This window comes from Macrotis lagotis, chromosome 3 (genome assembly GCF_037893015.1).
Source record: "Macrotis lagotis isolate mMagLag1 chromosome 3, bilby.v1.9.chrom.fasta, whole genome shotgun sequence".
NCBI classification, from domain to species: domain Eukaryota; kingdom Metazoa; phylum Chordata; class Mammalia; order Peramelemorphia; family Peramelidae; genus Macrotis; species Macrotis lagotis.
In genome coordinates this window covers 206,551,753-206,578,098 of record NC_133660.1, presented here as the reverse complement: position 1 = coordinate 206,578,098, position 26,346 = coordinate 206,551,753, and the positions used below count along the sequence as shown (strand labels likewise).

General features: G+C 36.3%; 1 long non-coding RNA gene across 3 annotated transcripts in view; it reads left to right on the top strand.

The window, feature by feature from the left end:
• The window catches only part of LOC141516392 (uncharacterized), a 143,129-nt gene that overhangs the window by 57,232 nt on the left and 59,551 nt on the right, over positions 1-26,346 (top strand). For all 3 annotated transcript variants that reach the window (XR_012476684.1, XR_012476683.1, XR_012476685.1), the window contains exon 2: positions 12,088-12,162. This is a non-coding gene — a long non-coding RNA (uncharacterized LOC141516392). The remainder of the gene's footprint in view (positions 1-12,087; positions 12,163-26,346) is intronic.

Sequence of the window (26,346 nt, the reverse complement as noted above, 5' to 3'; positions counted from 1 at the left end):
AGGATATAATGCAGATATAGAGTCCTTTGGCATTTAAAACTCTTTATAACTTGGATCCTTCATATCTCTCCAACTTTATGACATAGTGCCCTCTGGTCTGTGGTCTATGTGTACTTGCTGTTTCTTCCATTCATGTCTCATTTCCATGCCTTTGTACTATCTGTCCCCCACGATCAGAATTATTTACCTCCTTACATCTTCTAGACTCCCAGTCTTCCCTCAAGACTGAGCTTAAATCCCATCTGCTAAGAAGAAACCTTTCCTGGAGTGACTATGAATAATTTTTGACATGTGAAACCTTTTTTTCTGTTTTTTACCTCCTTAGGATATGTACCTAATTTGGGAACAAAGATATGGATATTTTTTTATCACTTTATAAAAGCTATAATTACAAATTGTTTTAGAATGTTTGGGTCAGTTTATAGCTTCATTAACAATATATTTCTTTAAATTATTTTGATTTACAACTTTCTTATAATCAGTGGTTTGTATCAGTCTTTAATGTGCTTATTAATAGTTTGCAATTTTTCTTTTGAGAATTGTTTGTTTCTAGCCTTTTGACTACTTATCCATTGGGGAATGGCTCTCAGCCTTATGTATTTGTGCTAATTTCCGTAGACTCTTATCACAGATATTTGATGCAATTGTTATTTGCAGTCAGCAATTTCCTTTCTTATTTTAATCACATTGGCTTTGTTCATACAAAGACTTTTCAATTTTTTTATAGAATTAAAATTAATTATAATCTTTTATGTTCTCTACTATGCCTTGTTTGGTTAAGAAGTCACCACAGAGCCATCATTTTGAATGATCTCTGATGAAGTTTTTATCTGAAATAACTCTATTAAAAATATCCTAATCATGCCTATTATTACTGTCTAAAGTAAAAGTCTTTCTTGTTTCCACATACTCTTTTGCATCTTTAAATTGTTATTGTATTCCTGATTTTCTTTCTATAATGAAAAATATTCTCTGTTTCTTCAAAAGTAAACTGGATATATTAAGCACCAGAAGTTTTTTCTGTTGTCAATTGTTGTAGGATTGCATTCCTAAGGCTCATAGATCTCTATAAGAATATAGAGAATACAGGCCCTTTTTATTGTTCAGATTTTGCAAATAGACATTCATGATAGCTCTGGAACACTGGTTCTAAGGGAAATCACTTTACTTTTAAAAAATTAATACTCAGTGTACTCTTTGCAAGAGTACACATTTTAAAGTTTTAATAGTTATTTGATACTTCATGGAGGTGGGGATTACTTATTCTCTTTGTTGTGTCCTGTGTGGGAAAAAATTATATAAATAGAGAAAAGCCACATTGAGCAGTTATCTCAGGAAGTTGATAGAGGTAGACAGACTGTCTGACTACCTCTACTCCCCAACCCTTACATCTTCAACAGTAGAATTCTTTTCTTGAAATATTAAATATCTTTTAAATGTTTAATATTTATTTATCCCAGTAATTTCCTCAATACCCCTCCTTCCTTGTTCTACCAGAGTAAGTCTCTGAGAAAAGGGAAAAGCATCAGGGCTCAGAGAAAGGGAGTTAAGTCACAGGATGCAGGGAGGAGGAGGTGCGCCACAGCCCACTGAGGGCCCGATTCAAAGAAGAGTGATTGAAGGGTGCAATTTACAATTGTTGGTTTTTTCTCTTTCTTTCATCATACTGGCCTTGGGCTTTGTCTATATGGTGTCAACAGGGCCAAATGAAAGATCAATTGCTCTCTAAAGTTTGGGCAGAACAACTGTGAGGGAGAAAACAACACCCAGAACCATGTTCATCAAAATAACAAGAAAGACACTAGACTTGAGCCCAAAGAAGATAGGATCAACCTTACCCCAGACAGGCATGGGAAAGTTGGCTAGGGATTCAAAGAGTACTTCTGAACTCAGATATGATCACAGTAGAAAATAAGAACTCTTTATCTTGAATATGGTCATATTCAAGGGTTAATTTCTGAATAGAACTAGTTTGAAATTGGAAGTTTCTTACACTGAACCCAGTCTCAAGAACTGTCTATTATCAGGAAGGTCAGAAAAGAACAGGAAATAAGCATATCAGAATCAAGAATCCAGGTTTGTACATCTATTCAATTAGTTGTTGGTGGCCTAATCTTTCCTGGAATGAAGGAATGAATACAAACCATATCAGAGCCTCTACTTGTACTGTTGTTCTAACTATTTTCATTCTGGAGAAGGCAGATCAGTACCCTTTGAACCAGACTGCCTACATAGAAAAGTTAGATAGCATTAGCTCAAAATATTCATGGAAAGTTTCTCCCTTCATAGTTTTGGGATTCTGTCTTGCTTTTTATCATGTGCAAATTTGTGACAACCCAGGTGGTACTAGGGGGTGTCTTTAAAGTTCAGAATAGAAGTACTTTATTTTGTCTGTCTCATTCAGGAGATCATTAACTTGTAGAAGCTTGTGATATATAAGCTGGCCTATGAGGAGTACAAATAAGCCAAGGATGTGATCAGAACTTAGTGAGACACTACTGAGTGTCACCTGTGATAGGTAGTGGCTACAGCCTCTGATATCCTAGGAAATTATTAAAAAATGACAACGTGTGGGGGATGCCAGGTGGTACAGTGGATGGAGTACTGGCCCTGAAATCAGGAGGACCTGAGTTCAAATTTGACCTCAGACCCTTAATACTTGTTTAGCTATATGACCTTGGGCAAGTCACTTAACCCCCATTGCCTTGAAAAAAAATCCCAAAATGAAATGACAGTTTGGGACTTTAACTCTCACCATAGAATCTGATAAACAAGGGAGATGATCCATGACTATCTGTTGTGTGGATTTTTCATTCCTGTAAAATCAAAATCTGAATTCTTTGAAGAATTCTTTGAAGAAATTATCTGGTTGGGTAATATATTTGGATTAGTGACACCTCAGATATGTGAACCTCCCTGGGGAGCAAAAGTGGTAAGAGAGAAAACCAGTCATTTGTGCTTTCTACTACTCAACATTTCAAAAGGGGGAAATAGTGAAGGAGGGAATTTATTGGTTAAAATTCATGCTGGAGTTCATCATTTTCTTTAATTTTTTAAAAAATTTCTATTAGTTTACTCAGTTTTCCTGCCCTTCTCCCTAAAGGAATAAATACAGCTTGATAGTCAGGTAGTGAAATCAGGAAGGTGACAGTGGACAAAGATATAAAAAAAAGAGGTCACACCTTTTTTTAAGGCATCTTCAGTTGTCTCATTACTCTGAAATTAAAATCCATCCATGGGCCACCAATGATAACAATAACTTGCCTAGTTAGAAGCTGAGAGGAAGGCTATGGGATAGAACATCTCTGCTTCTAAGCATAGCCTAAAAGACCCTGCTATCAATCTCAGGGCAGGGGCTAGGTGAGTGAGGAGATAGTTTATACTCATTCCTGGCTACATCCTTTTCCATGCATCTGAATGTGTCTCTTTTCAGAGATTGTTAATACTGAGATTTGACCTTGTGTTCAAAATCATTCCTTAGCAACCTTATAAGACAAATTAAACACTATCCCTTTGGCTGTGAGTGACCCAGTCCTTCCCTTCAGATGGATCACTTGTATATGCCTTTTCTAGAGTCATGGGCTTCAGTCTCTAACTGAAGACACAATTATCTATTTATGTTTTGTGGAAGGCAATGTCTAAGTATGGAGTTTCACTGTTCTTCTGATAGCAGAGATACCTGAAGGTTAGTAGTTCATCATAAATACTGATTTACAGATAAGATAAAATAATATGAAACTCCACTTTTACTGTGACATAGGAGGGAATATGATGGGGCATTGTGTCAAGAGGGTAGAATTTGGAATTAAGAGACTGCCAAGGATCAAACTCTTACCCTCATACTTACTAATTGTTTGACCTTGGGTAAAATGCACCTTTCTTGGCCTCAGTTTTCCCATCTTTAAAATGAGGTAGCTGGCTTGAATTATCTCTTTGGTTTCTTACAGTTAAAAATTCTATGATTCCAATAATAGGAAACCTGATAACTGGTATATGTTAGTTGCCATTCCTATGCCTCTTTCTTTCCCCCAATATATCTTGTTATTATATCCAAATACCTTGCTGCATGTAGGGATTAGAGGAATTAGAGCTAGAAAGGACCATAGAGGACAATAAAGAAAACTATTTGACCAAGGCTTGCATGCAGATAACAAATAGCAGTTCTGGAATTTGAATCCAGGTTTTCTGATTCCACACCATTGTTAGTTTTTTTTTTTTCCATTACAGCAGCATAGGATTATCTCTCACTTGCTCCACTCCATTGTTACCATTGGCATTCTAGAAAACCAGTAGACACTATTTTGTTTCCTTACTTCCTAAAAGTTGTTAACTCCTATTATTCTGTGTTCGTATATTTATGCTTGGTATTCTACTCAGTTCAATTTTACTTAGTAGCTGCATGGCCTAGGGAAAGTCACTCGTCCTCTTCAGTCTTCAAATGTAAAATGAACATGCTAGTCTGGATGATCTCAAAGGACATTTTCCATTTTAACTTCTATGATCTCATGCTATTCATTCCCAACTCTCTCTTCAGATAGTCTATTCAGTTCATTGAAATATTATTAGCAAGATTTGTTATGTGGCATGCCTTAAATAATTCAGAATGAATTTGGCAAGAGTAAATGTTTGTCATTTTGCTATTTTTGTTGGCATAGAAGGGAATTTTTTTCACTTTCAAGTGTTTACTGAACAGCAATGTGCCTACATTATTTCCTAGGCCAGCTGTGTGGTCTGGCCTGTGTTTCCCCCCATTGCTTCATGAATAAATTTTGTGAAATCTATATTCACAATAGATGTGAATTCCTGCTACAAAGCAGTCCATTTTGAGCACAGAACATACAGAATCATCCCTATTGCTCAGGCCAGGTTTTGGAAATCAATTCTGCCCTGACTTCTAACAGGTACATTATCCCCCAAAACAATGCTCACTCCACCTCCCCTGAAGTTTAGAAGATGAAAATCTTTATTAGGAACCTGGCTTTTCTGATAAATCAATACTTGTCCTTAATGTAGTATATATATAAAAAGGACAAAGACATTGTATGAAATGTTAATGTTTTCAAAGGCAGGGTGCCATAACTAAGTCCAAAATGGTAAATGATGACTCTCAATCTAGTTGTTTTGAATATAGGCTGTCCCCAATTGTAGGGTACATTTTTAAAATAGATTTCTTTGAAAGAAAAAGCTTTCTGGAAAATGAGATTATGGGTTACATGCTGGCTTTATACAAGTTAGAGAAGGGGGGATGGAAATGCAGTGTATCTTATTGTCAATTTTGAAAGAGATAACAATATGATTTTCATTGAGAGGCAATGTGTCATGATAAATAGGGAACCCTCCTTGGATACATGAAGATCTGGGTTCAGATCTTCCCTTTGATACATACTTATTGTTTGTGGACAAATATCCTTAGGCAATTCTTTAGTACTTTAAAGTTTAAATAAATTGTTCATTTTTAACAGGGGAGGGAATTTCCATTAGAGAAAGTTCCCTATGTGAATAAAATAATAGTTTTGGATCCCCAAACAGACACAGACATACATATCGCTATGAACAGCAATTGTTTTTATTAAACTGTTCAATATTTTTCCTCAAAAGTAATTTTATCTCCTCCCTGTACCCCAGACAATTTGAAAGGAAACTGAAACCCTGAGTCTTTATGGAACTTGCTCCCTGGGTCAAATAATCTGCTAATAGTGAGACAGCTCCAAGGAAGAGAAATCCCACTTGACTCAGTGAGAAGATCCAGGTTCAAGTGCTGCCTTTGCCCTGGATAATTTTGTGTGGGCTGTTTCATCTCTTTGACAATCTCCAAAATCTAGAATCAGTGTGAAGCCATTCATTATCATCACTCAGTTCAACCCTTGAATTTATATTTTGCAAAGTTCATTTTGATGTTTTGGTTATTGTTGTTGTTGTTGTGTTGGTGGTGGTGGTGGGGTGTATTTGTGTGTGTGTGTGTGTGTGTGTGTGTGTGTGTGTGTGTGTGTGTGCGTGTGTGTATTTACTCTTCCCTCAATGAGATCACAGGCACTTCAAGGTGGAGCTGTTTCTTCTTCAAAATTCCTCATAGCACCTCTAATAATCCAGAGCTGCATCCAAAGACTCTTCTTATTACACATTTATTGGTTAAAATAGACAAGACAATGGCTAAACTGACTTCTGCATGCAGCAGCTCATGCCAGGAACAATCAAAAAGAATAGCTGATGTGATTAAATTGGCTAGAAGGAAAGCTACCCGTGGAGGCATGGCAAATGGGTGTAGGACTGGGACCATCTTCAATCAGAGCTGCAATACAGCAATTAGTGCTTTGGTTAGAAGTTGAGTTGGATGACCTCTGGGGCATCTGCCAGCTCTGGGATGGCATGATATTATGGGAATTGAAGGGTGTTCTAAAGACCTGGCAATGTCCAAGCCTTAAAGTTATCTGTTTTTCAAGAGGATTTCCTTGCACAAATGGCTACATGAAACAGTTTAGATTCTCTCTCTCTCTCTCTCTCTCTCTCTCTCTCTCTCTCTCTCTCTCTCAGCAAGAAACTCAAGTCACTGCAGTGAATTTTAAATAAACCTCAAATTTACATATCCTTCACAAAGCCCTGAGAGCTGGGGAGAGGGGAGCCCTTGGAAACTTCATAGAATATAAAATTTATACACCTATATTTCTCTTTAATTACTCCTGCAAAATCTATGCAAAGACCCTGGCTGTGAAACTATAAACAGTCATTCAGGGAGGTGTTGCTTGTTGGCCAGATGGGGTTTTCTGCAGCAAACATTCTGATAATACCAGCCTCCTTTATAATCTAGTCAGCTTCACAGTCAGGGCCAATTTCCTCTGGCTGCAGTACTTTGAGATCTCAGCAAAAGAGGCCTGAGTGATTGGCTAGAGCATTGGAGGACTGAAAATGAAACCCTACCAGATTGTCTCATTTTTTTTCTTTTTAGTGTATGGGGCCAAGTATGGTTGTGATTTTTTCTAAAGAGAATTTACTTATAGGTTTACAAAGTACTATTCTTACTTATTATCATCAGACACCACTTGTTGGCAATCATTTAACCATTTTCTGTTTCAGTTTTATTTTCATCTGAAAAATGGGTATAATACTAATAATACCGGGGTGCAGTCAAGATGGCAATGTAAAGGCAGGAAATCTGGGCAGCTCTCTCCCCTGACCACTCCAAATCCCTTTAAATAACAACTCTAACCAGATTCTAGAGTGGCAGAACCCATGAAAAGATGGAGTAAAATAATTTTCCAACCCAAGACAACTTGAAAAATCCATGGAAAAGGTCTATTATACCAGATTTAGAAAGGCCAGGCTATGATGGCAGCTGAAGCAAACCAGGTCCATTCATTCAGGAACAGCAGGTGGACTGACTGGGCCCCTGAGGGTGCCTGGGTCCATGGCAATGGGGGGCAGTTTCCAGACTTCTCAACCCTGGGATTTCCAAGGACAATTTAGAAGGTTAGCAGAAAACTCTGCCACACCAGAGTGAGTGTTGAGTGTAGACCCAGTCCCCAAGAACTGGGAGCAGGCATGTGGAGCCCCCAGGCAGCTGCTTCCAGAGCACCCAGTCAATGATTAGTAAGGAGCCCAGGGGAGACTGCAGAGGTCCCTCTGCTCTCTATCTTTGAGACAGGACTCTGTGGCTTTGCCTTTACTCAGATCCAGGTCACAGTCTGGACTTCAGTCCTAGGAAAAGGAGCTTTACTGACATAGCAGAGCAGAGACTCTCATCACAACTTCAGGGAAGAGGGCAGTGCCTGTAGTCATCCATAGACCAGAGCATCTTATAAGATGATGTCTCTTGGGGCGGGTTGTCCATGAATACCTGCAAAAACCCTCAGAAGCTAGGTCAGTGTTTTCTCCACCCTGGAAGCAGACCCCACCTTAACAAAGAGCTAAAATCAAGTCATAGATTGGGGAAATAAGAAAACAACAGAAGAAAAAAATCCAACCATAGACAATTACTTTGGTCCCATGAAGGTTAAAAATATACACTCAGAAGATGACAAAGTTGAAGCTTCTTGTTTCCAAAGTCTCCAAGAAAGATATGAACTAGTCTCAGGTTATGAAAGATTTCAAAAAGATTTTGAAACTCAAATAAGGAAGGTGGAGGAAAAATTGGGCAAAGAAATGAGGGTGATGTGGAAAAATCATGAAAACCAAGTCAGCAACTTGGTGAAGGAATTATTTTTAAAATATCTGAGAAAAACAACATCTTAAAAACTAGTTTGGGTCAAATGGATAAAAGCAGTCAAAAAGGCCTATGAGTAGAAGAATGCCTTAAAAAGCAGAATTGGTCAGATGGAAAAGGTGATACAAAAGCTCTCTGAAGAAAATAATTCCTTCAAATGTAGAATGGAACTAGGGAAGCTGATGACTATGAGAAATCAAGAAACAATAAAATAAAACCGAAAGAATGAAAAACTAGAAGAAAACATGAAATATTTCATTGAAAAACAACTGACCTGGAAATTAGATCCAGGAGAGAAAGTTTAAAAATTATTGAAGTATGTGAAAGTCATGACACAAAAACCCCAAAACACCCTAGACTTCATTTTAAAAGACAATCTCCAGAAAAATTCCCTGAGAATAAAATAGAAACTGGAAGATATACTGATCATCTCCTGAAAAAGGTCCCCAAATGAAAACTGCCAGAAATATTATAGCTAAATTCCAGAACTCCCAAAACAAAGAGAAAATGTTGCAAGCAACCAGAAAGAAACAATTCAAATATTGTGGAGCTAAAGTCATGATAGGACTTGGAATTTGATATTCTGGAAGGCAAAAGAGCTTGGATTGCAACCAAGAATCAACTATCCAGCAAAACTAAACATTCTATTTCAGGGGAAAAGATTCAGTGAAATAGGTGACTTTCCAACTTTCCTGTTGAAACGACCAGAGCTGAATAGAAAGTTTGATCTCCAAGCACAAGACTTAGATGAGGCATAGAGAGGGTGGACAGGAAGGGCAAATTATGATTTAATGATGTTGAACTGCTTGTATTCATGATTGGGAAGATGATACTGATGACATATATGAACCTTCTCATTTATTAGAGTAGTTAGAAGGAGTACATATAGAAAAGGCACCAGAGGGAATTGAATTTGAAGGTACACTATAATATAAGATAGATTTAATGGCGGGGGAAGGAATGTGCTGGGAGAAAGGGGAAGGAGAAGTAGGATGGGGTAAAAGAGGCAATGAAAAGCTTTTGCAATGGAGTGGAAGAGGGGGAAGGTAAAGGGGTGTGAGTGAACCTTTACTCTCATTGGAAGTGGCTGTGAGAGAAAATGATATACACACTCAATTAAATATAGAAATCTTCTCTTACTCTAGAGGAAAGGGATGAGAGAAAGGGGATTGGGAGAGGGGAAGGCGTGTAAGTGATCAAAGAGAAAGAAAATTGTGGGAGAGAGTAGTTAGATTCAACATACTTTTGAGAAGGGACAGGGTGGAAGATGACAGAGAGAAGAGAGACCCTGTGCTAAGGTCTCCTGTTCTTCCCTCATACATAATATGAAACAAACCTCTTAAAAGAATTCAATTGACAGAACCCAGAAAAAGAAGCTAGGAGAATATTTATCAACAAGGTCTGTCTCCGGGGATCATGGGTGAGCCATCCACAGAGAGCCAGCAGGGGTAGGGTGAAGCTAGAGGTCCAGCCTTAGCCATGGAGGTTCTGTCTGTGGCAGCAGCGGTCTGGGGAGCCCCAGTGGAGCTGGAGGGTGAGTTTCAGCACAGAGAGTTGCAGAGTGTGGCTGGACATTGATCCACTCAGCTCAGGTCATGAGCTCCATGCTTTCAGCTGAGTCCTCTTCCCAGGGCAAATACAGTAACCAACCCTCCCCAACCCCCAACATTGCCCAGGCTCAGGTGTGGGCAGCAGAACTGAGCAGGCAGATTAACTAGGTTGTCTCAGGGCCCAACCCACACTGTTCAAGGATAAAAGTATCCAGTTGCACCCCTCACCCCCTCCAGGCCTAGGGAGAGGGCCTCAAATCAAGGTCACAGAGACTCCAGAGAAAGTAACAGTGCCCACTAGTGGACAGCCCACATATAGTTACCAAGCCGAGTGAACAAAGCCTTTAGAATATTCAACACCAAACCTCTGTGAACCAGCCCCTCCCCCAATATAAAATCTTAGGAAAATGAAGAAAGCCCAGTAGAAAAGGGAGCCCATAGAAAATTAACTTGAAGATAAAGACCCTAACCCAGAGAGATCCAGAACTTCTGAAGAGAATGTGATTTAGTCTCCAGTCCAGAAAAGATTTCCTTGAAGAAATCAGGAAATAATTTAAAAATCAAGTGGAAAAACTGGGAAAAAAACTCAAGAGAAAATTAACATCACACAACAAGAAAACAAATCCTTGGAAAATGCAATTGGACAAATGCAAAAAGAAAATTATTCTCTCAAAATCTCAACTGGATAAATGTAAAAAGAAAACAATTCTATGAAAACCTCAATTGGACAAATGGAAAACACCTTCAAAAATAGAATTGACCAATTGGAAAATGAGTTGCAAAAGGTAAATGAAGAAAATTCTTCTCTTAAAAAAAAGAATGCAGTCTGTGGAAACTAATAACTTTATGAGACAACAAGAATCTGTTAAAACCAACAAATCAAAAAAAAATAGAAGAAAATGTAAAATACTTCATCAAGAAGGGACAGAGTGAAAGGAGAGTAAGAATAGAATAAATGGGGATGAGGGAAATAGGATGAAGTAAAATACAGCTAGCAATAGCAACTGTGGGAAAAATATTGATGCAACTTAACTGATAGCCTTATGATAAAGGATGTTATCCATCCCAAAGAAAGAATTGATGGTTTCTGAAGAGACTGAAGCACCCTTTTTTCCTCACTTTACTTTTCTTGAGGTTTCCCTTTGAATCCATTTATTAGAAATGAGACCTTTATTATAGATGCTTGCTAAAAGAAATTTTCTCCAAGTACCTATTTTCCATCTAATGGCATTGGTTTTGCTCAAGAAAAACTTCAATTTTATGAAATCAAAATTGCCCATTTTATCTTCCATAGTCCTTTCTATCCCTCATTTGGTAATGAATTCTTCTCTTATTTAGAGATCTGACTGGAACTTCCACATTCCACGAAGTTGTTTATGCTGTTACCCTTTATGTTTCAGTCATATTCACTCAGAAGCAGACTCATTGAATAGAGAAATGGGCCTGGAGTCAGGAAGACCAAAATTCAAATATGACTTCAGATATCTATCATCTGTGTGACTCTGGGAAAATCTCTTAAACTATTCATTTTAATCTACTAGAGAAGAAAATGGCAAGCCACTCTAGTAACTTTATCAAAAAGACCCCATGGATAGTATAAATATGCTATGGTCCATGAAGTTACAAAGAATTGGTAATGGCTGATCAACACTTGAATGTTATCTTGTTATATAATATGAGTTGTTGATCTATAGCTAGTTTTTCCCAGACTGTTTCTAATATCCTTGAAGTTCTGGTCAAATATTGAATCCTTACTCTATTAGCTGGAATCTTTGGGTTTATCAGAAACTATACATATTTCTATTTATTAGTTCTTCCTCTGGATGCAGTTAACATCTCCCTTGACTTGTGTGTGGGGGGAATTATGTTTATTTTTACAACATGATCATTGTATTATTGTTTCATGGTTACACATTTTTAATTTACACCAAGTAACTTACTTTCTCAATGTGGGGACAGAGGTGAGAGGAAGGGAGAGAATTTGAAACTTAAGGTTTTGGAAGTGAATGTTGAAACTTGTTTTTGCATGCAGCTGGGGTAATAATTTTTAAATAAAATAAAATATTAAAGTAAAGAAAGTTAAAATAATAATAATACCTGCTTCATGGAGGTTTAAAGTATTTTGCATGCCTTAAACCTATTTATAAATATTATCTATTATGAGACTATCTATTCATTATAAATGAAGACACTGAGTGATTGGCCAATGGTCACACTGCTAGTAATAGGCACAGTCAGAAGTCAAGCACAGATCCCTTGTCTCTTGATCTTTAGACAATATTCAAACTTAGATGTTCTAGACTTCAAACCAGTTATTCAGTGTCTTGCCTTTTCCTTTAGGTTTCACAATACAAAGATCAGAATTGACCAGAAAATTCAATCTTCAAATACAAGACTCAAGAGATGCATACAAAGGTAAATGGAAAGGGGAAAATGCTAGTTAAAGAGCATTAAACTGAATATTCCTACAAAGGATGTTAATATTTGTAACTCTTGAGAATAATGTTTCTCTTAGAATAGTTAAAAGAAGTATACTTAGGGAGAGGGTATGGATATAGAATGACCATGAAAGTGTTGAGTCTTTGGCTAAGGAGGGTTGGATATAATTGGAAGGATTGTACAATCCTTAGAGAATATGGGTATAAATGTATCATGAAGTAATGTTGATTAGGAGGGTTATATTTTCTGTTGGTACAGAAGGAGAGAGAGTACTTAAGAGGGTATGTACATAATTAAATTATGAAATGATCTTACTTTACTAGATACTTTAGTTAATGAGGGTTTTAGAACAATAGGGACAAAGGGAGAGAGTATACTTAGAAGGGCTGGACATAATTAGATCATGAAGTGATCTTGTCTTATTCCATACTTTAGTTAATGAAGGTTGTAGTTCTATAGTTGGAATACTATAGAGACAGGGAGAGAGTGTACTTAGAGAGACTCGACATAAATAGATCATGAATCAATTGGGCTTTACTTACTTTAGCTACAATTAGAGGGAGTATACATAGGGGAGGGTATAAATGGTTCATGAAATGATTTTGCTTTACATAATATTTTATTTCATGAGAATTGTATATTCATAAAAAGTACTTAAAAGGGGTGTGGTATAAATTCATTATAATTTGATGTTATTTATAACTCTTGAGAAGAGTATTTCTAATGGAACAGAATAGGGAAGTGTACTTAGATATTGACTATAAGGCAGTGTTGCTTATTAACCAATCAATCAATCCATCAGTCAAACCTTGAGAAAGATACTTTTTATCAGGACAGATAAAAAGAATATATATGAAAGAGGAACAAGGCACAAAACAAGATTAAAACAATAAAAACATGAAAAGTAAGATTATATAAGGAGAAGGATGGGAGTTAGAGTATAAATAACACCACATGAACAGGCACAAAATCCTATGATAGAAGAGGGATAGAAGTGGGAGTTGTGACCATTGAATAAATCTTACTCTTAACAGATCTTACCCAAAAAGGGAATAACATACATTCCTAATTGGGTTAAAAAAACTATACTACCCTACAGGGAATTGGATGGAAGGGCAGGGAAAGAAAAGGGAAGAAGAGACTGATAAAAGGGAAGACAAAAGTAAAGCTAAAATTAAAAAGAAAAGTTAAAGGGGCAAAGTGAACAACATGTTTGTAAGGAGGGAGGGATGAAGGGAAGGGAAAGAAAAAAATATAAATGGGGAAAGATATCATAGAGGGAAATACAGAGTTAATCTTATCTATTAATGTTAATGGAATTAACTCTCCCATAAAATGGAAATAGAAGAATGGATTAAAAATCAGAATTCTATAATGTTGCTTACAAGAAACACGTTTGAAGCAGAGAGATACACACAGGGTAAGGGGAAAAGACTGGAAAAAATATATTATGCTTCAGTGGAAGTAAAAAAAAAACCAGGGGTCAACAACTTGATCTCAGACAAAACAAAAGCAAAAATAGATCTCATTAAAAGGGATAAGGAAGGGAACTACATCTACTTAAAAAGCATCATAGGAAATGAAGTAATATCATTATTAACCACATGCAACAAATGCCATAGCATCCAAATTCTTAGAAAAGAAGCTAAACAAATTACAGACATAGTTAATAAATCTATAATAGTGGGGAGGACCTCAACCTCCTTTTCTGAGAATTAGATGAATCTAACCACAAAATAAACAGGAAGGAAGTTAAAAAGATGAATAAAATCTTAGAAACATTAGATGTGATAGACCTCTGAAGAAAACTGAATGGGCATAGAAAGTAAAATACCTTTTTCTTTGTAGTACATAGGACCTTTGACCATGTAGTAGGGCATAAAATACTTACGATCAAATGCAGAAAGGCAAAAATAATAAATGCATGCTTTTCAGATCATGATGCAATAAAAATTACATAAATAAGTTGTCATGGAAAGATAAATCAAAAAGTAATTGGAAACTAAATAACCTAATTTTAAAGACTGAGTGGATCAAACAACAAATCATAGAATTAATCAACAATTTCATCCAAGACAATGACATCAGTGAGATATCATGCCAAAATTTATGGGATGCAGCCAAAGCTGTTTTTTGGGGAGAAATTTTTATCTCTAAATATTTATATGAGTAAACAAAAAAAGTGGAACTCAATGAATTGGACATTCAATTAAAAAAGATAGAATAAGAACAAATTAAAAATCCCTAACTAAATAAAAAAATAAAAATTTGAAAAATAATAAAAAAGTAATAAAATTGAAAATAAGAAAACATTTACATAATAAATGAAACTAAGAGTTGATTTTATGAAAGAACAAATAAAATAGATAAATCTTTAGTTGATCTGATTTTAAAAAACAAAGAAGAAAACCAAATTACCAGTATCAAAAATGAAAAGGGAGAACTCATTATCAATGAGGAGGAAATTAAAATGATAATTTAGAGCTATTTTGCCTAACTGTATGGCAATAAATTTGACAAACTAAGTGAAATGGACGGCTATTTACAAAAATATAAATTACCCAGATTAACAGAAAAAGGAAATAATTTTTTTTTTAAAAAACACCATTTCAGACAAAGAAATTGAAGAAACCATCAACAAATTCCCTAAGAAAAAAATCTCCAGGTCCAGATAGATTTACAAGTGAATTCCTTTTCTTTTTCTTTACTTTTTTCATTTATCACATAGCATTTTTAATTTATTTTGTATTAGTATATTAATTTTGTTCTGAGAGTAATCATACCCCCCCACAAACACATACAAAAAAGATGAGAAACTTAAAGAATAGTGAGAGAGGGAAAAAAGTGTACTTCAATCTGTGTTCAGATTCCAATGGCTCCATCTCTGGTATGAGTTGCCTTCCCCATCATGGGCACCAGAGAATTTGCTTCAATATTTTTCCCACAGTTGCTGTGGAAAATACTAGCTGTATTTCCCTCTACTCTGTTCCTCCTCACTATCATTTATTCCATTCTCTCTCTCCTTTCATCCTGTCCCTGCTCAGAAGTGTCTTGTATCTGAGTATTCTCTCCTATGATCTTCCCTCTCTTCTATTACCTACTCCCCCCTTTCCTTGCCCTGTTTCCCCTCAGCCCATCCCTTTCCTCTCATTTTTCTCTAGGGTAAGATAGATTTCTATACCTTATTCAATGTATATTTTCTTTCCTTTCTGAGCCAATTCTGATGAGAATGAAGGTTCATTTATCCTCCCCTTGCCTTCCCCATTATAGTCCATTGTAAAAGCTTTTTATTGACTCTTATGTGAATTATCTTAGCCCCTTCTTCCTCTCCTTTATATTCCTCTCAGTATTTTCCTTTATCACTCATTGACTCCATCTTTTTACTATATTATACCATTATATTCAGCTCCTACCTGTGCCTTGCCTATATATGCTCCTTCTAATAGTTCCTATAAATGAGAAAATTCATATGAATGATCAGTATCTTCTTCCTATGCAGGAATACAAGCAGTTCAACATCATTAGGTTTTTTGTAATTACCCTTTCTCATCTACCTGCTCTATAGTTCCCCTGAGTCCTGTACTTGGAGATCAAACTTTCTGTTCATCTCTGGTTGTTTCAATGGAAAAATTTGATAGTCCCCTGTTTCATTGTAAGTTCATCTTTTCCCCTGAAAGAGGATGTTCAGTTTTTCTGGGTAGTTGGTTCTCAGTTGTAAACCAAGATCTTTTGCCTTCATATTCCAAGCCCTATGAGCCCTTAATGTTGATGCTACCAGATCCTGTATAATCCTGACTATAGAGCCACAGTAGCTAAACTGTTTGTGTCTGGCAGCTTTTAGTATTTTTATCTTTGACTTAGGAGTTTTGGAGTTTGGAATTCCTGGGAGTTTTTCTTTTGGGATCTCTTTCAGGAAGTGATTAGTGAATTCCCTCAATTTCTATTTTACCCTCTGCTTCTAGGATCTCAGGGAAGTTTTGTTGTATTATTTCTTGAAAAAATGAAGTCTAGGCTCTTTTTCCTGGTCATGAATTTCAGGTAGCTCAATAGTTTTTTAAATTATCTCTTCTTGATCTGTTTTCAAGGTCAGTTGTTATTCCAATGAGATATTTCACATTTTCTTCTATTTTTTGTTTTATTTTGGTATAGTTTTATTTCTTCCTGATTTCTTGCAAAGTCATCAGTTTCCTTTAGTTCCATTCTGCATTTGAAGGAGTTATTTACTACAGAAAGCTTTTTTATCTCCTTTTCCAGTTGGCCAATTCTGCTTTTTTAAGGCATTCTTTTCTTAGTTGGCCTAAACTGTTTTTTTAATATATTATTTTCTTCAGTATTTTTTTGTATTTCTTTAACCACGTTGATAACTCAATTTTCATCATGTAGCTGCATGGCTCTCATTTCTCCTCCCAATTTTTCCTCTACTTCTCTTAATTGTTTTTCAGTCTTTTTTGAGCTCATCCATATCCTGAACCCATTTTCTCTTTCTCTTGGCAGTTTTGGATACAGAAGCTTTGATTTTGTCATCATCTACTCAGATCCTCCATGGGACCAAAGTAATTTTCTATGGTCATATTATTCTTTTTCTGTTGTTTGCTCATTTCCTCAGCCTGTGACTGATTTACCACACTTCCAAGGTTTTGGGGGTTTGGGGGATACCATGCAGGGACCTTCATTCCTCCAAGGCATTATGAGAGACTCTGACTACTCTCTTAGCTGTGTTCAGGCCCTCCCCTCTGCCCTGGAGCTGTGAGGAAGGACCCTGCTTGGTTATAGTAGTGTGGGAGCCCAAACTGTAAGCTGGATCTGAATGTGGGCAAACAACAGCTGAATCCTGCCACAGGAAAAGCAGAGAGATCTCTGCAGTTTCCCCTGACCCCCTTACTGTCTGTGTGCTGATAGCTCTGAATCTACTGGGTGGCTCTGCTGACTCCCACAGGGCTGCTCTGAGGCTGGAGCTCCACTCTACATTCACTCTTCTGTGGCAGAGTTATCTCACTACCTCATCCAGTTGTGCCTGATGATCACTGGGATAAGAGGTCTGGAAACTTCCCCCTCTGCCATGACCACAGGTGCTCAGCCTGGCTGTGCCCCAAACCCCGGTCGTGGTGGAACAAATCTTACCTGTGGAACTTCTAAAGTGTCTTGGACTGGGAAATTGTATAGATTCTTTCTGTGGGCTCTTCCCCTCTAAATTTGACTAGAGTCATAATTTGACAACTTTTGGTTTTTTGGGGGGGAACAAGTTTCTGTTAATTCCTGCATTCTTGCTGCCATCTTGGTTCCCCCCCCCAAGATTTACAAGTGAATTCTATCAAATTTTATCAAAAATTTAAAGAACAATGAATTCCAATTCTATATAAATTATTTTTAAAAATATGAGTTCTGCCAAATTCCTTTTATGGTACCAATATGGTGCTGATACCCAGAAAAAGTCAAAACAGAGAAAGAAAATTATAGACCAATATCCATAATGAGCATTAATGCAAAAATCTTTAAAAAATTTGGCAAAGAGATTACAAAAAGTTACTATGAGGATAATATATCATGATCAGGAAAGATTTATACCAAGTAGACAGGAAGGGTTCAATATTAGGAAAACAATCAACATAATCAACACAAAATTATCTGAAATCATATAATTGTCTCAATAGATGCTGAAAATGTCTCCATTATAAATATACTCTTTCCTATTAAAAACACTAGAGAATACAAGAACAAATGAAGCATTCCTTAAAATATCAAGCAGCATTATCTAAAACCACCAATAAACATTATATGTAATGTGGATAAACTAGGAGTATTTCCAATAAGATTAAGTATGAAACAAGAAACCCCATTATCAAAACTACTATTCAAAATAGTATTAATATTAGCTGTAACAATAACAGAAAAAAATAAATGAAAAAATTAGAATTGAGAATGAGGAAGCAAAACATTCTCTCTTTGCAGACAACATTATGGTACACTCCAAATAAAAAAAAAAACACTTGAAGAAGTTAGCAAATTCAGCAAAGTAGCAGGATATAAAACAAATCCACATTAAATCATCAACATTTCTTTTTTTTAAGTGGTATACTTTTTTCTTTTTTTAAAGATGTTATTTTTCTGAATACCTTATGCAAGTTTTTCAGCATTCATCCATATGACTATGTATATTTTTAAGGTACAAAATTTCCTTCCACCCTCCCTTCCCAACTCCCTCTCCTTAACAATGAATAGTCATGTCAGTATTGTATATACACTTTTGTGTTAAGCATGTTTACAGATTAGTCATTTTTGGTATGAGGAATTAGGATTAAGGGAAAGAAATACTTAAGAAATTTTTTTAAGTAAATGTAGTGTTCTTCAGATGCTGAAGGGTATTGTTTTGTTTTGTTTTTCTTCCTCTGAATGTGTATAGCATTGTCCATAGCCAGTCTAATAGGGTTGTCCTAGCTCTCTGAACTGCTGAGATCAGCTGTATCCATCAGGTCAACATTTCTTTATATGAACAATAAAGCCCAAGTGCAAGCAATAGAAAGAAAAACTCCCTTTAAAATAACTGTAGACAATATGAAATACTTGTGAATCTACTTTCTAAGACAAACTCAGAAACTATAAAAACAAAATTATAAAGTATTTTTCACACAAATAAAGTCAGAGCTAAACAATAGGGAAAAACATCAGTTTCTCATGGTCAGGTCCCATCTAGTAAGATAAAAATTATTTCCAGATTAAATTATTTATTTAGTACCATACCAATCAAAATACTAAAGAACTATATTACAGAACTAGAAAAAATAGTAAAGAAATTCTTATGGACTTCTGGCCAAGATGGTGGAGAGAAGACAGGCACAGTTCTAAAGTCTCCTGATCTCTTCCCCATCACATGAAACAAACCTCTTAAAATTAAGCCGAACCAGGAAACCCAGAAAGAAAAGCCAGGAGAGGAAGATCTACCTTAGAATTTGTCTTCCACAGCAGCCTTGGCTGTGTACCGGTGGGTGAGTCTGGGCTCCGAGGGAGAAGCAGCCTGGGATCAGCCAGATTAATAGCTGAATTGGAACCGGGAGTCTGAGGGCCCGAGAGCCGGACCTGCTGGATCAGCGGTGGGGCTAGATGAAAGGGGCTTGGGTCCGTGGGGAAGCAGAGGCACTGGTGTTGGTGCTGTCCCCCTGGAGCTCAGGGACCAGGCTGGGGGAAGAGTTCTGGTGCAGGAGAACGGCAGACAACATCCCTAGGCTTCTCAGGTCTGAGAAACTCTGAGGGAACGCCTCCATTGCACAGAGGCCTCTCCTCAAACAAAGGCAAATTACTTCTGCCTCAGGCCCAGGTGTGTGAGCAGAAGAACCAGCCCAGCTGAGGAATCACCTCAGGCCATGGTAAAGCTCACCATTGATTGAAGGCAAAAGAATTCAATAGTTCCAACTCTTGCCTTCTAGCAAAGGGAGAAGGCCTCTCAACCAAGGTCACAGACACCCCAGAGAGGGCAACCAGTACCTCCTACTGGCCATCCAGAGAAACTGCACTCAGTAAAGCCTTTAGCGATCTCAAGCCCAGGTGAGCCAGCCCCCCCCCCCCCAACTCAGGGTCTTAGCATAATGAAGAAGGGTCATTGGAAAGGTGGATCCATAGAAAAATTCCTGGAAGGGAAAGACCCCAACTCAGAGAGACCTGGAACCTCTGAGGAGAATACAATATGGTCTCCAGCACTGAAAGACTTCCTTGAAGAAATAAGGAAGGAGTTTAAAAATTTGGGAGAGACAATTAATAACTTAGAAAGTACAATTGGACAAACTGCTGATACCCAGAAAAAGTCAAAACAGAGAAAGAAAATTATAGACCAATCTCCATAATGAGCATTAATGCAAAAATCTTTAAAAAATTTGGCAAAGAGATTACAAAAAGTTACTATGAGGATAATATATCATGATCAGGAAAGATTTATACCAAGGTGTGTGAGCAGAAGAACCAGCCCAGCTGAGGAATCACCTCAGGCCATGCTAAAGCCCACCATTGATTGAAGGCAAAAGAATTCAATAGTTCCAACTCTTGCTTATATGAATAAATTGGAGAAAGAGGAAATCAATGAACTAAACATGCAACTAAAAAAATTAGAGAAAGAACAAATCAAAAATCCCCAATCAAATACCAAATTAGAAATTCTAAAAATTAAAGGAGAAATTGAATTAATAAATAAAACCAAAAGTTGGTATTATGAAAAAACCAATAAAATTGATAAACCTCTGGTCAATTTGATTAAAAAAAAGAAAGAAGAAAATCAAATTGCTAGTATTATAAATGAAAAAGGTGAACTCACCACCAATGAGGAGGAAATTAAAGTAATAATTTGAAATTATTTTGCCCAACTCTATGCCAATAAATTTGATAATCTAAGTGAAATGGATGAATATTTACAAAAATATAAGTTGCCCAGGTTAAATGAAGACGAGATTAAATACCTAAACAACCCTATCTCAGAAAAATAAATTTAACAAGCCATTATTGAACTCCCTAAAAAAAAATCTCCAGGGCCAGATGGATTCACAAGTGAATTCTGCCAAACATTTAAGGAACAATTGTTTCCAATCCTAAATAAACTCTTTGGAAAAATAGGGAAAGATGGAACTCTGCCTAACTCTTTCTATGAAACCAACATGTTACTGTTACCTAAACCAGGAAGAGTTAAAACAGAGAAAGAAAATTATAGACCTATTTCCCTGATGAATATAGATGTAAAAATCCTAAATAAAATCTTAGCAAAACGACTACAACAAGTCATCACAAGGATAATACATTATGATCAAGTAGGATTTATTCCAGGAATGCAGGGATGGTTCAATATTAGGAAAACTGTAAGTATACTCAATTATATCAACAGCAAACCTATCAGAAATCATATGATCATATCAATAGATGCTGAAAAAGCTTTTGACAAAATACAGCATCCATTCCTATTAAAAACACTAGAGAGTGTAGGAATAAATGGACTGTTCCTTAAAATAATTAGCAGTATCTATCTGAAACCATCAACAAGCATTATATTCAATGGGGAGAGGCTAGAGGCATTCCCAATAAGATCAGGGGTCAAACAAGGGTGCCCATTATCACCACTACTATTCAATATTGTATTAGAAATGTTAGCATCAGCAATTAGAGAAGAAAAAGAAATTGAAGGAATTAAAATTGGGAAGGAAGAGACAAAACTCTCACTCTTCGCAGATGACATGATGGTCTGTCTAGAGAATCCCACGAAATAATCTAAAAAACTACTGGAAACAATTAACAATTTTAGCAAAGTTGCAGGTTATAAAATAAACCCTCATAAATCCTCAACTTTTCTATATATGTCTAGCAAGAAACAGCAGTAAGAGCTAGAAAGAGAAACTCCATTCAAAGTAACCTCAGACAGTGTAAAATATTTGGGAGTCTATTTGCCAAGGCAGACTCAGAATCTTCTTGAAAACAATTATAAAACACTTCTCACACAAATTAAATTAGATTTAAATAACTGGGCAAATATCAACTGCTCATGGATAGGGAGAGCTAATATAATACAAATGACAATTCTACCAAAACTATACTATCTGTTTAGTGCCCTACCAATCAAAATTCCAAAAAATTACTTTAATGAGTTAGAAAAAATTGTAATTAAATTCATATGGAGAAATAAAAAGTCAAGAATTGCCAGGAGCTTAATGAAAAAAAAAATACAAACGAAGGTGGCTTAGCACTACCCGATCTAAAATTATATTATAAAGCATCAGTCATCAAAACTGTTTGGTATTCGCTAAGAAATAGAGTGGTGGACCAGTGGAATAGACTAAGTGTAAAAGCAAGAGAGGATTATAGTAATCTGCTGTTTGATAAACCCAAAGAGTCAGGCCATTGGGATAAAAACTCCCTCTTTGATAAAAACTGCTGGGATAATTGGAAGTTAGTATGGAAGAAACTTAGATTAGACCAACACCTCACACTCTTTACCAGGATAAGATCCAAATGGTTATAGGACATAAACATAAAAAAATACTATAAGCAAATTAGAAGATCAAGGGCTAGTCTACCTGTCAGATCTATGGAAAGGGGAATAGTTTATGACTAATGAAGAGTTGGAGAACATCACCCAAAACCAATTAGATGATTTCCATTAAATTAAATTAAAAAGCTTTTGCACAGATAAAACCAATGTAACCAAGATCAAAAGAAAAGTAGTAAATTGGGAAACAATCTTCACAACTAATGATTCTGACAAAGGACTCATTTCTAAAATATATAGAGAACTGAGTCATATTTTTAAAACAAAATGCCATTCCCCAATTGACAAATGGTCAAAGGATATGCACAGGCAATTTACAGATGAGGAGATCAAAGTAATCCATAGCCATATGAAAAAATGCTCTAAATCATTAATTATTAGAGAAATGCAAATTAAAGCTTCTCTGAGGTACCACCTCACACCTCTCAGATTGGTCAATATGACCAGGAAGGATAATGATCTTGGAAAGTTATGTGGGAAATCTGGGACACTGTTACACTGTTGGTGGAGCTGTGAACTCATCCAACCCTTCTGGAGAGCTATTTGGAACTATGCCCAAAGGGCAACAAAAATGTGCATACCCTTTGAGCCAGCAATACCACTACTGGGTCTATACCCTGAAGAGATGAGGAAAAAGGGTAAAAACATTACTTGTACAAAAATATTTATAGCAGCTCTGTTTGTGGTGGCAATGAATTGGAAATCCAGTAAATGTCCTTCAATTGGGGAATGGCTTAGCAAACTGTGGTATATGTATGTCATGGAACACTACTGTTCTATTAGAAACCAGGAGGGACGGGACTTAAGGGAAACCTGGAGGGATTTGCATGAACTGATGCTGAGTGAGATGAGTAGACCCAGAAAAACACTGTACACCCTAACAGCAACATGGGAGTGATGTTCAAGCTTGAAGGACTTGCTCATTCCATCAGTGCAACAATTGGGAACAATTTTGGGTTGTCTGCAAAGGAGAGTACCATCTGTATCCAAATAAGGAGCTGTGGAGTTTGAACAAAGTACAAGGACTATTCCCTTTAGTTTGGAAAAAAAATCCCAGATATCTTATTGTCTGATCTTGTTACCCCTGAGAATTCTATTCTCTTTAAGGATATGATTTCTCTCTCATCACACCCAAATTGGATCAAGGTAAAACATGGAAACAAAGTAAAGACTGATGGAGTGCTATCTGTGGGGTGGGGGTGGGGGAGGGAAGCAAGATTGGGGGAAAATTGTAAAACTCAACTAATATCTTTAATAAAAAATTAAAAAAATAAATTCTTCTGAAGCACAAAAAACCAAGAATATCAAGGGATTTGATAGGAAAATGCAAAGAAAGGTTTAGGAGAAATTTTATATCTCTAAATGCTTATATGAATAAAATAGAGAAATGGGAGATCAATGAGTTGGGTATGCAACCAAAAGAGGTGGTAAAGTAATCTCAGTTTGACAAACTCAAGGACATTAGTTTCTGGGATAAGAACTCACAAAAACTGGGGTGGGGAGGACTGGAAAATAGTACTGCAAAAAGAAGGCATAGACCCACATCTCATACCCTATATCAAAATAAGATCAATATGGGTACAGGATTTAGACATAAAGGGAGATACTATAGACAAATTTAGAGAAGGAGAAATGCTCTGTCTGTCCGATTTATGAAAAGGGGAGATTTATAACCAAACAAGAAATAGAGAACATTGTAATATGCTAAATGGATGATTTTGACTATATTAGGTTAAAATTTTTTTCACTAATAAAATCAATTCAGCCAAGATTAGAAGAAAGATAGAAAACAGGGGAGCAATTTTCATAGTTAATTGTCTCCTTTCTAAAATAAGAGAACTGAATAAAATTCATAAGATTACAAGACATTCTCCAATTGATAAATGGTCAAAGGATAAAAGGCAATTTTCAGGAGAAATTAAAGACATTTATTAAAAAATACATCAAATGATTATTGATTAGGAAATACAAATTAAAATAACTATGAGGTCCCACCTCACCCCTTTCAGATTAACTAAGATAACAAAAAAGGAAAATGATCAATGATGAAGAAGATGTGGAAAAATTGGGATATTAAAGCACTGTTGGTGGAGTTGAGCACTGATCTGGCCATTCTGGAGAGCAATTTGGAATTATGCCCAAAGATTGATAAAACTGATTATACCCTTTGATGCAAACAATACCAATACTGGGACTGTATGCAAAAGAAATCATGACCAGGAAAAATCTTTTTGTAGTGTCAAAGGACTGGAAATTGAGGAAATGCCCATCAATTGGGGAATGACTGAACATGTTACGGTATATAAATGTGTGGAATACTCTTGTTATATAAGAAATCATGTGTAGTCAGACTTTAGAGAAGAATGGAAAGAATTACATTAACTGATGCTGAGTGAAGGGAGTAGAGCCAAGATAACATTGTACACATTAGCAACATTGTAAGATAATCAACTAGAATGCATGAAGCTCCTCTCAACAGTTCAAAGATCAAGGACAACCCTGGGAGACCTGATATGTATGCCATCCTCATTCAGAGGAAGAAAAATTACAGAATCTGAATGCATATTATGTTCACGTTTTACAAACTCCTTTTAAATTTTTCCTTCCTATCTCATGTTTTTTTCCTTTCCCCTTAGTTCTAATTCCTCTTTCACAAAATGACTAATAAGTAAATATGTAAAACACAAATGTACCTATCCAACTTTTATCATACTGTTTGCAGCCATAGGGAGGTGAAAGAGAAGGGAGGGTGGTAGAAAAATGTGAAACATAAATTTTCAATTACTTCCTATTTAAAGTGACAAAATATTATATTCAGATAGCTATATTAGGTGAAGGAACACAGATAACTTAGGTAGATAGTCAGGTGAGAAAGTTTACTAGATCTAAGCAAAGCTTAAATTCTATCATTGAATTAATCAAAAATATTTTGACTAGATGCAACATCAATTTTTTCATATTGGCTGAGAGACTCAATGATACCCTGTTGAGTCTGTATATTTGTTTGAAATCAGGAATTTGAGTTTCCTTGTTGAGAAATATGAGCTTAATGGTGAGAGCCTCTAGACGAGACCTTTAAAAGGGGAGGGAGAAGAAGAGTTCTACAACCACCTTTAGTTATTCTCTTCATTCTACCCACCTTGCTATGGCCAGAGGAGAATTTAGATTCCTACAACTGCTTCCTAGCAATGTCGCCAGATAAGCTGATGAGACCTGAGTACATACTAAGCACCATGGAGAAAGGTAGATTTGAGTCCCTCTAAGGAATCCCAGAAGAAAATCTATACCATACATGAGAGGAACATCTAGAGAATGTTAGCAAAAAGGCTCCTAGGAGTTCTGAGTTTGCCTCTCCACCAGTTTTCCCCTGGATTCAGTATGCAATAGTGGGAGAGAGTATCATAGACTTGTGGAGAGATGTTCTGCTTCTTTTGTTCTTACTGTACTCTCTTAACAAAAACCCTTTATAAAATAAGCTAATTGGACCTGACTGGCTATATGATGATAATGATGAAGAGAATACCAGTGGGGGGTTGTGAACCACAGTATTAGAAATTTTTATATCTTACCAGCTTTAACCATTCATACTAAAAAGTGGACTTCTTCTGGACATAAAAAAGAGCAACATTGTCCAAGATTCTAGACTCTAGGCAGAGTAGACAAATTTAGGCTTATCCCTGATGGGAAACAGAGCTACTGTGCTTTGGAATCCCAGCCTGCAAGTGGAGATTAGAAAAGTACATCCAGAGTATTCACCATATAATACTTCTTTTTTAAGTCTTTAAAATGAAATGTAGTTTCTATGCTTCCTTTTAACCTACCCTCCTGGAAATTTCCACTGAAAACAGGACCGACTGAGAGTTATCAAAATCTTCATTACAGAGCCATTCAAGTGTCTTTCAGTCAGCAAATATTTAAATGAAAGACTCCATGCTAGGCATCAGGAATACCAACACAGAATATGAAGCAATCCCTTCTCATAAAGAGTTTATATTATCCCAGGGGTTAAAAACAAGAGGAGGAGAAGGAGCAGTTTTGCAAGGTGAACAGAATGTTTTGAAGAAGGCTGTGGTCTCAATGGAGGTTTACCTTGTTCTTTTCAACTTTGGTTAATTCATATAAATTCTGCTCCTATTTCTAGGCTG